This window comes from Martes martes, assembly GCF_963455335.1.
Source record: "Martes martes genome assembly, chromosome: 11".
Taxonomy (NCBI): Eukaryota; Metazoa; Chordata; class Mammalia; order Carnivora; family Mustelidae; genus Martes; species Martes martes.
The window spans coordinates 27,586,896-27,603,032 of record NC_137899.1 but is presented as its reverse complement, the minus strand read 5'-3'; positions in this window follow the sequence as shown (position 1 = coordinate 27,603,032).

Here is a 16,137-nt window from a genome sequence, read left to right as displayed (position 1 = left end):
AGAGAGAGAGAGAGAAGCAGGCTCCCCGCTGAGCAGAGAGCCCGATGCGGGGCTCGATCCCAGGACCCTGGGATCATGACCTGAGCTGAAGGCAGAGGCTTTAACCCACTGAGCCACCCAGGCACCCCTGCTTTTGGTATCTTTTAGAGAGAGACCTTTACTAATGGAGAGAACTTCTCACAAGGAGGAGGCAGGAAATGGATGAGGCCACTGGCAGGAGTTTTCATCAGGACCTTCGGGAGCATGGTGCTAGGGATTCAGGAAGAGGTGTTTGATGCTTAGGTGAGCCACGGACTTGAAGAATTGCTAGGGCTTCCCACAAAGTTGGCTGTGATGGGTTATATCCTGTTGTACCAGGGAAGAACCACCATCACTGACGCCAGAACATAACTGGCACTGTCACATGAGCCATACTCAACTAAGGGCAGAAAGGGGTTTAGAAATGGAGTTTGACCTCTAGGACCCTTACTTGAGGTATTGCTCCCTTAGCGTCTGAGGGGTAAGTCCAATGACAAATATGTCATATTGCAAATGGTGGAAATTTCTAGAAAAACAAGTCCTTCCAAATATTGTAATTTCTTTAAGCAAGATTGGTGGAGACTTGTGGCAATCGTGGTTTAAGATATATTTTAAGTGTATCTCAGACTTCTTACATGGAAAAGAAATGAGAAGAAGTCATTCCAGAGAAGGGTAATATTAGCAGTGAAACATTTGCAGATCATAGGGCTTTGAGAGAACATCAGACTGAGAAGACAAAATGAAATTTTAGAGAGGGGTGTGAGAAATAAGTCTGGCTAGTTAGAAGGCTGGGTTACAGTGCAGCTGGTCAGGAAAGTTTAAATTGAGTTTAATATGAAATAGTGGGTAAGAAGAGGGTTTTATATCACCAAATAGTATAAACTGAGCATCATTTATTTCACTTGGTGTCAATATAAATACAATCACACTTATTTTCTAGCTAGTTGTCTGAGTTTCCAGGTTTCTTTCTATAGTATAAGGTCTTCTATTTCTCTTTTTAAGATGTTCCACTATATTCTCACCCCAACCCTACACTGAACTGTCCAAGAACCAAGGAGCTTACTCATAAAGGAGATTAGTTCTGCTTCAAACACCAAATAGGAGGAGAAGACTATAAAAATCAGATTAGCCCATAACCAGCTTTGGCTAGGTCACAAGCATCTCTCACAATTAGATGATGTTTCTCCCTTCCTTCAGAAGTGCCCTGCTGGTCCAGATACCTGCCCATGACGGAGTGGTGACCGTCTTTCAGCTTCAAGGATACAGACCTTAAATAAACATTTATCTTCTAGATAAATTTATCTTCTAGTGGTTTCCAAAAAGTGGACACCATACCACAGTGGCTGGGGGTCTGAACCCATGCTGACTCACTCAAGCACGGGGATGTTCTTTGAGGGTCAACTCAAAATTCCACACGTTCTGCCTCCTAGCAGCTGATCACAGAATACATTTCGCTGCCCTGCTATAAACTGGCTACAAGCTGAACAATAGCAGGTGTTCTTGAGAATGTGGATAAACTGCAAATTTTATAAAATACTGGTAAGAGGACAAATTGCTACACCCACCTTGAAAAACAATTTCACATTTAGCAGAGTACAACTTGTGACTATGCTTATACATGGTAATTCTCCCAAAATACAAGCTCAAGATGAGCATGTTCATGACTGTATTGACAAAAGAAGAGGAATTGACTGAAATGGCTGGCAACGAAGAATGACTACATCAATTATGACATGGTCGTACACTTGATTAAAATTCAGCAGTGAAAATAAATGAACCAGAGCTATACATGTCAACAGGGATAAATCTCACAAACAGGGTTGAGCAACAATAACAAAAGCAAGTCCTAGACGAACATATGCAGTTGGAAGCCGTATGTCCTTTCAAAAATACGAAAAACTAACAATATGCAGTTAAGGACTGTGTACATGTGTCATAAATTAATGAAACACGAATGATAAACACAACCTTCAGAATCTAGGTTAGCTCTGGAGAGGATGCAGAGAGCTGTGGTCAGAGTTAGCCGTATGAGGGGGCTCCAAAAATACTAACTTTATGTAATACAGAAAACATAAATGTTTTATTCTTTAAAGCAGACATATTTTGTGTTGTGCACACCCATCTTCATACAAACACAGATATAATTTCAGTATAAAAAATTTTTAAAGGGTCATTTTAGTGGACTGTGTAATTATATAAGAGTCTCATGCTCTACCGACTGAGCTAGCCGGGCTGGACTGTGTAATTATATAAGTGCAAATCCAGTCAGAAAATCTTGATCTCTGGCTGAAGAACTATTTGCCTAAAAGTCTCACTGGCTTTCTGAGAGAGGAAAGACAGACTACCAACTCCTCCCTAGTTGTTCTCTGCAAACAACCACTGATACTTGTGACCAGATCATGAGACATTAGGAGAGTCTCCTCACACAAAAGCCTTCCTGTGGACAATGACCGCTCACATCTTCTCCCAGCACTTTAACCTCCAGATCTCTCCCCTCCAGGCGACCATGGCTCAAGTGCATAGCCTCCAGTGTAGCCATGTACTCTGCATTTGTTCACCATTTCCTACTCTTCCAACTTCTTTCCTTCTCTCTTCTTTCTTCACCTATTTCCCTGTTTTTTTTGTTTGTCTGCACATTTGCTTTTTACCTTCATTATCTACTTTTCAAATTCTTAAAGTTCAAAGTAATAGGGAAGAGATGGGGTGGGAGGAGAGAAAAATAGAATGAGATACTTCTAAAAAAAAAAAAAAAAAACCTGTTCTAAATCTACTCATCGTGTCTTTGTAGGTGTCGGAGGGGAGACAATGCCTCCCTTCTTCAGTAAGTACAGCAAGTGTTCTAAAAAATTTTTGCTTTGTATCAGGACTTACCAGAGTCTTTAAAACTCTAGGAGGAGGAGCTAGTATGCTGTAAATTTCCAAATTTGTTTAATAAAATTTTTCCCTCTTTTTCAAATGCCTATCTTGAATCATACTATGTTCAGTGAAATAATGATGGGAAATAATGAGTTTGAATTACAACCAAGAATGTTCTCATAGTAAAAGCAAAAGGAGTTAAATATTACACTTTTCTATAATAAATGTTGATAATAAAATATTTTACTGAATTCTCCTTTTTTAAAGTTTTTATATTAATTCCACTTAGCATACAGTGTTATATTGTTTTCAGGTGTACAATGTAGTGATTCAACAATTTCATATATCATCCTGTGTTCATTACAAGTGCACCCCATTAAAAAAATGCACTCCTTAATCCCCATCACCTATTTCATCCATCCCCCCCACCCATCTCCCCTCTGATAAATCATCAGTTAAGAGTCTGCTTCTTGTTTTTTCTTTCTCATTTTTTCTTTTTGCTCATTTGTTTTGCTTCTTAAGTGCCACATGAATGAAATTATATGGTATTTGTTTTTGACTGACTTAGTTCACTTAGCATTATACTTTCTAGTTCCATCCAAGTCATTGCAAATGGCAAGATTTCATTCTTTTCAATGGCCTAATAATATTCCCTTATATTGGGTGTGGGTGTGGGTGTGCGTGCGTGCGCACACTTCTTTTTCCATTCATCAATGGATGGACACTTGGGCTGCTTCCATAACTTGGCTGCTGTAAATAATGCTGCTATAAATACTGGAGTGCATGTATCACTTTGAACTAGTATTTTTTTTTTTTATTCTTTATTCTTTAGGTAAATATCCAGTAGTTCTTGGGTCATAGGGTAGTTCTTTTTTAACTTTTTGAGGAACCTCTATACTGTCTTCCACAGTAGCTGCAGCAGTTTGCATTCCCACAAACAGTGCAAAAGTGTTCCCCTTTCTCCACATCCTTACCATACCTGTTGTTTGTTATGCTCCTCATTGTAGCCATTCTGACAGGTGTGAGGTGATAGCTCATTGTAGTTTCAATTGCTTTTCCATAATAAGTGATGATGAACATCTCTTTATGTTTCTTAGCCACCTATATGTCTCCTTTGGAGAAAGGTCTGTTCATGTCTTCTGCCCATTTTTTAATTGGATTTTTTCGGGGGGGGGGGTGTGCTGGTGCTGAGTGGCGTAAGTTCTTTGTATATTTCTGATACTAACCCATTATTGGATGTTATTTGTGAATATTTTTCCCATTTAGTAGATTGTCTTTTAGTTTTGCTGATTGTTTCCTTTGCTTTGCAGAAACTTTTTATTTTGATGTACTCTCAATTGTTTATTTTTTTCTTTTGTTTTACTTGCCTCAGGGAACCTATCGAGAAAAAAGTTGCTGTGGCCCATGTCAGAGAAGTCACTGCCTGTGACTCTTCTAAGACTTTTATGGTCTCAGGTCTCGCATTTAGGTCTTTAACCCATTTTGAATTTATTTTTGTGTATGGTGGAATAAAGTGGTCCAGTTTCAATCTTTTGTAGGTAACTATCCAGTTTTCCCAACATCATTTCCTAAAACAACTGTCTTACCCATTGCATATTTTTTTCTGCTTTGGTGAAGTTTAATTGACCATATAATTATGGTTTTATTTCTGGGATTTTGATTCTTTTCTATTGATCTATATGTCTATTTTTGTGCCAGAACCATACTTTTTGGATTACTACAGCTATGTAATATAACTTGAAGTCAAGAATTGTGATGCCTCTAGCTTTGCTTTTCTTTTTCAAGATTACTTTTGGTATTCACCGTCTTTTCTGGTTCCATACAAACTTTAGGATTGTTTGTTCTAGTTCTTTGAAAAATGCTGTTAGTGTTTTCATACAGATTGCATATTGCATTAAATCTGTAGATTGCTCTGAGTAGCATAGAAATTTTAACATTTTTTATTACAATGCATGAACATGATATCTTTTCATTTCTTTGCATGATCTTCAATTTCTTTCAACCATGTTTTATCATTTCCAGAATACAGGTCTTTCTTTTCTTTGGTTAGGTTTATTCCTAATATCTTACTATTTTGGTATATGCTAGTAACTTATTATAATAAATATATCACTATTATATAGTAAGTATACACTTACTATAAAAAATAGTAATTTACTATTACTGAATATTAAGTTTATTCCTAGTAACTTACTATTCCTTAGTATCTTATTATTATTACTGGTAGTGATACTACTACTATTACTATCTGGGTGCAATTTATAAATGAAATTTTCTTAATTTCTCTTTCTGCTGATTCATTATTGTTGTATAGAAATGCAAAAGATTTCTATACGTTGATTTTGTATATTTTGACTTTACTGAATTTATCAGTTTTAGCAGTTTTTTTGGTAAAGTCTTTCAGGTTTTCTGTATATAGTAGCATGTTGTCTGCAGACAGTGGAGGTTTTACTTCTTCCTTACTGATTTGAATGCCTTTTATTTCTTTTTGTCATCTAAATGCTGTGGCTAGGACTTCAGTACTATGTTGAATAAAAGTGGTGAGAGTGGACACCCTTGTTTTGGAGCTTACATTAGGGGAAAAGCTCTCAGTTTTTCCCCATTAAGGACGATATTATCTGTGGGCTTTTCATATTTGACCTCTGTTATGTTGATGTATATTCCCTCTAAACCTCTTTTTTTTTTTTTTTTTTTTTTTTTTTTTAAACCATGAGCAGATGTTGTACTTTGTCAAATGCTTATTCTGCATCTATTGAAACAATCGTTCGGGTCTTATCTTTTCTCTTGTTGATGTGATATATCATGTTGATTATGTTGATTGATTTGCAAGTATTGAGCCACACTTGCAACCCCGAAATAAATCCCAACTGATTGTGGTGAATGGTTTTTTAAAATATATTTTTGGATTTGGTTGACTAGTATTTTGTTGAGTATTTTTGCATCTATGTTCATCGGAGATATTGACCTATAGTTCTCTTTTTTTTTTGTGGTGTCTTTATCAGGATAATGTTAGCCTCACAGAATGAATTTGGAAAATATCCTTCTTGTTCTATTTTTTTTTAGTAGTTTGAGAAGAATTGGTATTCACTCTTCTTTAAATGTTTGGGAGAATTCACCTGTGAAGCCACTGGGTCCTGGACTTTTGTTTGTTAGAAGATTTTCATTAGTGGGTCAGTTTCTTTGCTGGTAATAGGTCTGTTCAAATTTTCTATTTCTTATTGATTCAGTTTCGGGAGTCTTTGTGTTTCTAGGAATTTATATCTTCTAGGTTGTTCAATTTTTTGTCATATGATTTTTCATAATACTCTCTTACAGTTGTTTATATTTCTGTAGTGTCAGTTCCTATTTCTTCTCCCTCATTTTTTATTTTGAATCCTTTCTCTTTTTTTCTGGATAAATCTGGCCAGAGGTTTACCAATTTTGTTGCCCCCCCCCCCCCCGAATCAGCTCCTGATTTTATTGATCTGTATTACTGGTGGGTTTTTTTGTTTTTGTTTTGTTTTGTTTGTTTGGTTGCTTTTTTTACTTCTTTTTTTTTTTTTAATTTATTTATTTTTTTAAATTTCTTTTCAGTGTATCAGTATTCATTGTTTTTTTCACCACACCCAGTGCTCCATGCAATCTGTGCCCTCCCTAATACTCACCACCTGGTTCCCCCAACCTCCCACCCCCCCCCCCCCCCCGCCCCTTCAAAACCCTCAAGTTGTTTTTCAGTGTCCATAGTCTCTCATGGTTCTCCTCCCCTTCCAATTTCCCTCAACTCCCTTGTTTTGTTTACTTCTGCTCTAATCTTTATTATTGCTTTCCTTCCTCTAGTTTTAGGTTTTATTTCTTGTTCTTTTTCTGGCTTCTTTAGGTACAAAGTTAGGTGGTTTATTTGAAATTTTTCTTGCCTCTTGAGGTAGGCCTGTCTTGCTATAAACTTCCTTCTTAGAACTGCTTTTGCTGTATTCCAAAGGTATTTGTTTTCATTTTCCTCTGTCTCCATGTATTTTTTTTTTTTTTCTGTTTGATTTCTTGGTTGGCCCATTCCTTGTTTAGTAAGTGTTATTTAACCTCCATGTATTTGTGCTTTTTCCAGATTTTTTTCTTGCAGTTGATTTCCAGGTTCATAATGTTGTGGTTAGAGAAGATGCATGGTATGAATGCAATCTTTTTGAATTTGTTGAGACTTGTTTTACAGTCTAATGTGTGATCTGTTCTGAAGAATATTCCATGTGTACTTGAAAAGAATGTGTATTCTGCTGTTTTAGGATGGAATATTCTAAATATATCTGTTAAGTCCATCTGGTCTGGTGTATCATTCAAAGTTTATTGTTTCCTTGTTGATTTTTTGTTTGGATGACCTGTCCATTGATGTAAGTGGGGTGTTAAAGTCCACTGCCATTATTATATTACTGTTGATTAGTTACTTTATGTTTGTTATTAACTGTTTTATATATTTAGGTGCTCTCATGTTGGGTGCATAAATAGTAACAATTGTTATATCTTCTTGTTGGATTGTCCCCTTTAATATTATATAGTGTCCTTCCTTCCCTTTTGTTACAGTCTTTGTTTTAAAGTCTATTTTGTCTGATAAAAATATTGCTACTCTAGTTTCCTTTAGACATCCATTTGCATGATGATGTTTCTTCATTCTCTTACTTAAAATTTCAAGTGTTTAGGTAAAATGAGTCTCTTGCAAGTAGCATATATGTGGGTCTTGTTTTTTTTCCTCCTTCAATTCTGTCACCCTATATCTTTTGATTGGAATGTTTAGTCCATTTACATTCAAAGTAATTATTGATAGATATGTATTACCTGTTTTTTGTTTGTTTCCAAAGATTGTTTCTGATCCTTTCTTGTCTTTCTCTCTTTCATGGTTTGCTGTTTTTCTTAGAGATCATTTTGATTTTCTCTTTATTGTTTGCATATTTATTACCAGTTTTTGATTTGTGGTTATCATTAGGTTTGTATATAACATATTTGCATATAGCAGTCTATATTAAGTTGATGGTTGTTTAAGTTTGAACCCATTCTTTCCTCCTGTCCTTTCTGCATTTTAGTTATATGGTGTCATATTTTGCATCATTTATTTTGTGAGTTCCTTGACTGATATTTTACAAAAATATTAATTTTTAGTGTTTTTGTGTTTCCTACTTTTGTACTGTCAATTTTAGTCTTTCTTTTCTACTCAATTACTCCCCATTAATATTTCTTGCAGGGCTGATTTAGTCATAAACTCTACTTTTTATATGCCTGGGAAACTCTTTATCACTCCTATTCTGAATGGTACTCTTGTAGGATAGAGTATTTTGGACTGCAGATTTTTCCCATTCATCACTTTGAATTGATCATGCCACTCCCTTCTGCAACTGTATGCTTCTGGTTTGGAAAGCTTCTGCTGAAAAGTCCCCTGATAACCTTATGGGGTTTCCCTTGTATGTAACTATCTTCTTGTATTGAGCCTTTAATTTTTTTTCCCTTTGTCTATATTTTGCCATTTTAATTATACTATGTCTTGTTGTGGATCTGCTTTTGTTGATTTTGTTGGAGGTTCTCTGTGTCTCCTGGATTTAGATATCTGTTTCTTACCCCAAATCAAGGAAGTTTTCAGTTTTTATCCCTTCACATAAATTTTCTGCCCTCTTTTCTCTCTCTTTTTCTGCAACTGCTATAATGTGAATGTTATTACATATGATAGAATCACTGAGTTCCCTTAGTCTATTCTCATCTTGTATAATTTTTTTCTCTTCCTTTGTTCAGCTTGATTACTTTCCATTACTCTGTCTTCTAGGACACTAATTTGTTCCTCTGCTTCCGGCCTGCTGTTCATTCCATCAGGTATGTTTCTCATTTTGTTTATGAAAACTTCATCTGTGTTATGTTATTCCTTATCTCTGTGTTGAGGGTTTCATTCATGTCCTCCACTCTTTTCTCAAGTCCAGTATCTTTATGTTCATTACTTTGAATTCTATCTTAGGCTTGTTATTTATATCTGTTTCACTTAGATCTTATAGTATGATCTTGTCATATTCTTTTATTTGGGACATTTTCCTCTGTCTTCTCAATTCATCTGTTTCTGCCTGATTCTCTGTGTTACAAAAGTCAGCTATTTCTCCTCTTCTTGAGGGTCATGGCTTTAGGAAGATGAAGTCCTTAGTGCCCTGCAGTGCAATGCCCCCATTCCCCAGGGCCTGGTGCTCCTGAGAGTTTTGCCAGTGTGTGCTGGCTGCCTTATCCTTCAGGTCAGTTGTCTGCAGAAGCTTTCTTTTCCTGTTGTGGGCAGTGTTTTGTCCCTGGCCTGAATGTGACAGGTTTTAAGTAGGTATGCTCTGGTCTGCTTGTGAAATGATATTTGTCACCACCACTGCTTGAATGAAACCCTGCAAAACTGGGTTAGGAGATGCAGTATGGGTAAGGCTTTGGGCCAGTCTTCTGAGGGAGGGACTGATGCACTGGGACTGAGGCAAGCATGACTGGGAGAGGTTGTTCCACTGGAGCGTGGGGCAGCTGGGCCTTGATGTAAGCAAGTTAGGTAATGTATATTGGTGCTGTGCTGGTTTCTGCAGAGAGCTCCATGTTTATGCTAAAGGGTGGATGATGGAAATGACACCTTCCAGTTCCTTTGTTCCTGGAAGGGTCTTTTTGTGAATGCTGCCTCTCTAGAATACAGTTTAAGTTGAGCAAATAACCTCACCACTGTATGCCCCAGGGACTCTTCACATCACTTTTTTTTGTGCTATATGTCTATGGCCTCTTTGTTTTCTCCATGAGCAGCCACAGTGCCTTTAGGTTATCCCCAAGCCAAACCTGCTGACCTTTAGAACTCCAGGCTTTAAACCCTATGGGTTGCAAGAACTCATGAAATTCAACCCCTCTCACTTTCCAAGCCAACTGCTATGGGGATTCCTTTCCCCATGTTCTCCCCTTGTGTTGTCCTGTCCCTTGCCCTTCTCCATGACTGTGGCTCCCTCCCCACTACAATGGATAGCCACTATCCATTTCTCTCCCAAACTGCATCTCCACACTTCCTACTTTTTTCAATGTGATCTCCTCTCTACTTTAGTTGTAGAGTTTGTTCTTCCAGAGATCAGGTTGATTTCTGGGCTATTCAATAATTATTTATTTGTATTCATGGGACAAGATGAACCTAGGGTTCTCTTACTCTGCTGCCATCTTCTCTTCTCTGAATTCTACTTTCTAGATTAGATTCTTTGTTGATATGGAAACATAAAATTACCTGTGGTAAATTTTGCAGTTTAGTGAATGCTTTTTCAATGTAATCACCTTTTAATAAATTTATATCATGTTTTCTCCCCTAATAATAAATGAGTATCTACTCTATATTGGATAATATCTTAGTGCTAGGGACACAGAGTGAACAATATAGAAATAATTCTTATTTTCATGGAGTTTTATAAGGAACAAAATTTTAAGACAACTTGAGTGTTATTTTTACTTCCATTTCCCCCCCCAATTTATTGCAACTCAATTCAAGTAAAATGCTTAGTTGTTTACCAAGGTATTCATTATTTGAATTCCCCATAGGAAAAAAAATACTGCATGGGAAGAAATAGTCATTATATGATGAAAAATTCATTTAGAGCTTTTATTCAGTTAGTCCCTACTCAAACATCCCTCTTGTATTAATAGGAATCCACTGCATTATAGGACAGCAACATTTTTTGCCCATATAGGTTTTTAATTATTGTTTTTGCCTTTTATGACCTGAAGTTCTGTGCAAATATGATTCAAATGAAATATGAAATGAAATTATCAGTGTTATTGAGAATATAAGATTTAACACAATTGATGAAGATGGTGTTGGTAAAAATATTGTAATCAAATCCCTTAAAGAAATTAATTCCTAGCAGAATAAGAATTGTTAACAAAAATATTTTTTTTAAGAATGGTAACAAAAAGGATTATTCAGAGGTTAATCATTGTGAAATTTGGTAAGCGCTCCAACACATTTTCAGAAATACCTCTTTTTTAAAAAAATATTTTATTTATTTATTAGAGGGAGAAGGGGCATAGGGAAAAGCAGACTCCCCACTGAGCAGGGAGCCAAGTGTGGGGTGGATCATGACCTAAACCGAATGCAGGCACTTAACCTACTGAGGCACCCAGGCATCCCCAGAAATAACTATTTAACATGATTACATAAAAGCCAAGTGTGAAGGCAGTCATACTCTATCATATTTTTTAAGTAGTATACCACAAGGGTGTACTATTATATGGCTTTATTCTCTGTTCAACAATTCTTTTTAAATATAATACATGTGTTTATAGAATTTTAAATTCCTCTGTGAGGAAAACATCCAGTCAACCTTGCTTATTATTATTTAATATAGATTGTTCTCCCTATTTTAAGTGGATTTACTTAAAAAGCCTTTTTCATTGTCAGTTATTTTCAGACAATGAAGATTTTCTAGAGTGGTATTCTCCTACTTTAAACATCTATCTGAAAGTCACATGGAAGTTTGGAGACTTATTTTCTCAGTAAATAAGTTCCTGATTCTGGTTTTAGAAATTGTAGATAGCTGGCTTAGCCATGTGCCTGAGATTGTTAAAATATTGAATCTTTCATCTTTAATAGGATGGTATTTGTCTCCAAATACTATGCTCTTGACACCAGAGTACTAAAAAGAAATCTTTGTGGTAGACTGGATAATGGCTTTCAACGAGTTCTATGGACCAATCCCTGGAACCAGTGGGTGCATTACTTTATGTGGTAAAGGGGAATTTGAAGATGTGGTTATGCTAAGGATCTGAAAATGGGGCAGAGTATCCTGGATGATCCATGTAGGCCTAATGTAATCATAAGCATCCTTAACAGAAGAAGGCAGGGTCAGAACATTTATAGAAAACATTTAGTGGATGGAATCTGAGGTTAGAGAGGAAAAGTTAAACTGCAGGTTTTGAAGACAGAAAGGAGACATGAGGCAAGGAATATAGGTAGCCTCCAAAGTTGAAAAAGGCAGGGAAAGAGATTCTCCCTTATAGCCTCCAGATGGCATGAAGTCCCATGGACCCATTTAAGACCTCTTCCCGACCTCTAGATTGTAGGAGAATGTATTTGCATTACTTTGAGCCACTAAGCTGATGGTAATTTTCTGCAGCAAGAGGAAACCAGTACAGTATAGTTTCAAATTTTTCTGAATTTTGTTTTTCTTGTGAAAACAGAAGGAAAACTTAGCTTTCTGCTTCTCAGGTCCCTTTTAGGAGGAGGCTGGCAAGGTATAAGAGGAATGGCTTTCCTTTTCTAACTATTCCATTTATGGGTCAGTTCAAGTGTTTTTCCTCCATGAGGCCTTAAGTTCATCCCCTGGCCTCTCATACTAGGATGCTTTTATTTACAGTGACCATAGGTCAGTTCTAAAGGTGCGGTAGGTGAAATTAATATTTATGCTGGGAAAACAGGAATAAGCTGGAACTGTCCTGGGACAAGTGGTCAACCTACTCATATTTCCACTCCAGTGCTCACTGCAGTTTGCTTTCGAATTACAATAAATACTTGTCTGCCCTCCCTATCTCCTTTTTCCTTCTGTCAGAGATAAGGAAGGTTTCCCTCTTTTTCTGTTCTCCATATATATTCATCATCATCATTACCATCATTATCATGATCATTATAATAGCTAAAACTCCCATGGTACTTCGTATGTGTTGGGCACATTGTGCACATCACATATAATAACTCAGTGTTTGCAACAGCTATGGAGAATGGCACTAATGTTATCCTCAGTTTATAGAGAAATTATTGAGGCATGGGAGAGGCTGAATAATACGCTCCAGGTCACACAGTGGGAGGTGATAAGTCCAGGATTCCATTATAGAAAGTTTGACTTCTTTATCACTATTGCCTCCCCAAGTGGGACTTTTCCCTGACAAGGTATATATAGTCATTTGAAAAGTAAAAGACACTTAGATTTACACACTTATACCCTTAATTCTAAATATTAATGGAAAAAGGGTCTTAGGAAATAAGCAATAATTTCAGTATAGTAATTTGTGTTCTATCTAAACCTGTATGGCAATTTTTTAAAAAAAGCTATTCACTCAAAATGTTGTCTTTGGCCTATTGAGACCTAAGGTAAAATTATTAAAATTGATTTGGGGACATGAGGATTATTGGAAAATATGCATGAATTTTTTCCAGTTTGGTTGAGATATATGTAATTACTATATAGCACTGTGCAAGTTTTATGTGTATAACACAGTGATTTACTTCGTATGTTGTGTAATGGTCACCACAATAAGTTTAGTTAACATGCATCATCTCATACTGATGCAAAAAAAGATAAAGAAAAAAATGTTTTTTCCTTGTGATTAGAAGTCTTAGGATTACTCTTTTAACTATCAGATACACCACACAGCAGTATTACCTACAGTAATCATATTGTACATTGCATTCCTAATTATTATTTATCTTACAACTGGAAATTTATACCTTTTGACTGTCTTACTCTAATTTCTACTCCCCCAACCATCTCTGGTAACCACAAAGCTCATCTCTTTGTTGATTTTTTTTTTTTTTTTTTTTGGATTCCATATGTAAGTGAGACAGTAATGTATTTGTCTTTCTCTGACTTATTTCACTTAGCATAATGCCTTCCAGATCCACCCATGTTGTCACAAAGGACAAGATTGCATTTTTATCAAATGAATAGTACTCTATTTTGTGTGTGTGTGTGTGTGTGTGTGTGTGTGTGTGTAAATTTCATATCTAGTCTGTTATAAATAATGCTGCAATGAGCATGCAGGTACAGATACCTTTTCAAGTGAGTGCTTTCTATTTCATGAGATAAATACTCAGAAGTGTAATTGCTGAATCATTTGTACATTTATTTTTAAGTTTTTGAGAAACCTCCATAGTGTTTTCCAAGTGGCTACGCTGATTTACAATCCTACCAAGTGTGTGTAAGGATTCTCCACACCCTCACCAGCATTTGTTATCTTTTGTGTTTTTTATAATGGCCATTCTGACTTGTGTGAAGTGCTGCCTCATTGTGACTTTGATTTGCTTTTTCCTTTGAATAGTGATACTGAGTGCCTTCTTATTTCTTGACCATTAATTTATCTTCTTTGGAAAAATGTCTATTCAGGGTCTTTGCTTATTTTTTTAGTTAGATTCTTCATTTTTTCTTGTTTGTTTTTACTATTGTGTTGTATGAGTTCTTTATATATTTTGGATACTGATCCAAAACATATACATGATTTGCATACACTTTTTCCTATTCTGAAGATTCCCTTTTTATTTTGTTGATCATCTCTTTTGCTGTGCAGAAGCTCTTTTCTTTTGTTCGATGTAGTCCTACTTGTTTAATTTTTATTTTGTTGCTTGTGCTTTAGCTGTTGTATTTTAAAAAATCATTGCCAAAAAAAAAATAATAATAATCATTGCCAAGACCCATTTCAAGGAATTTTTTACTCTTGTTTTCTTCTAGGAGTGTTATTGTTTCTAGTCACACACTTAAGTCATTAATCCATTTGGAACTTTTCTGTATGATGTAAGATAGTGATCCAGTTTCAGTCTTTTGCACGTGGTTTTCAAGTTTTACTAACAGCATTTATTGAAGAGATTGTCTTTCCCAGCTGTTGATTATTGGTTCCTTTGTTAATTAATTGACCATATATATGTGGGGTTATTTCCGAGCTCTTTATTCTGTTCTATTGATGTATGTGTCTGTTCACATACTAATATGATAGTCTTTTGATTGATTTAGCTTTATAATATAGTCTGAAATCAGGGAATGTGATGCTTCCAGCTTTGTTCTTTGTCAAGATTGCTTTGGTTATTCAAAGTGTTTTGAAGTTCAACACAAATTATAGGGTTCTTTTTTTTTGCTCTTTTTCTCTGAAAAATGCCATTGGAATTTTGATAAGGATTGCAATGAATTTGTAGATTACTTTGGGTAGTATGACCATTTTAACAATATTAATTCTTCCAACCCAAAAGCATGGAATATCTTACAATTTGTTTGTGTCCACTTCATTTTCCCTCAATGATTTTAGCTTTCAGTGTACAGTTCTTTGATTTCCTGGGTTAAAATCATTCCTAGGTATTTTATTCTTTTTGATGCAATTATAGATTAGATTATCTTCTTAATATTTCTGTTAGTTTATTGTTAGTGTATAAAAATGTGACAGATATTTATATGTTGATTTTGTATCCTGGAATGTTACTGAGTTTGTTGATTAATTCTAACATTTTTTTGTGGAAATTTTAGGATTTTTTTAGGATCTTTTTTAAAAGATTTTATTTATTCATTTGGGACAGAAAGAGAGAGCATGAGCAGGGAGAGAGACAGAGGGAGGAGAAAGAGACTCCCCGTTGAACTGGGAGTCTGACATGGGGTTTGATCTCAGGACTTGGAGATCACGACCTGGGCCATGAGCCACCCAGGCCCCCCCTAGGATTTTCTACAGATAATATTATGTCATCTGCAAATAGTGACAATTTTACTTCTTCCTTTCTAATTTTGATGTCTTCTATGCCTTTTTCTTGCCTAATTGCTCTAGCCAGAACTTCCAATGGCATTTTGAATAAGAGTGGTAAGAATGGGCATCCTTGTTTTGTTCCTGATCTTAAAGGAAGAACTCTCAGCTTTTCACAGTAGAGTATGATTGTTAGCTGTGGCCTTGTCATATATAGCATCTATTACATTGAGATACATTCCTTCTGTGTGTAATTTGTCAAGCCTGAACAGATGTTGAATTTTCCCATCATATTTTTTACTAGTATTGAGGAAATCAGATTTTTTCATTCTGTTTATGTGATGGATCACATTGTATGGAAACCATCCTTGCATCCCAGGCATAAATCCTGCTTGATCATGGTAAATGACCCTTTTAGTGAGTTGCTGAATTCAGTTTGTTAGCATTTTATTGAAGGGTTTTGCATTTATATTTACCAGGAATACTGGCTTATAGTTTTCTTTTTCTTGAGTGTTCTTTCCTGACTTTGGTGTTAGGGTAATGCTGGTATCATTAAATGAATTTGGGAATGTTCCCTTCTCTTCAGTTTTTTTGGAAGAGTTTTAGAAGAATCGGCATTAATTCTTTTTTAAATTATTGTTTAAGGTAAAGCTGTCTGGTCTTGGGCTTTTCCTCACTGGGAGATCTTTGATACCTGATTCAATCTCCTTAATAGTAATTCACCTATTCTGGACTTCTGAGGAAGATGGTGGGCTAGGAGGAAACTAAGCTCACCTTGTTTCAGAGATACAACTAGATAACACCTGTATCAGTGTTAATAATCCAGAAAATGACATAAAGCCT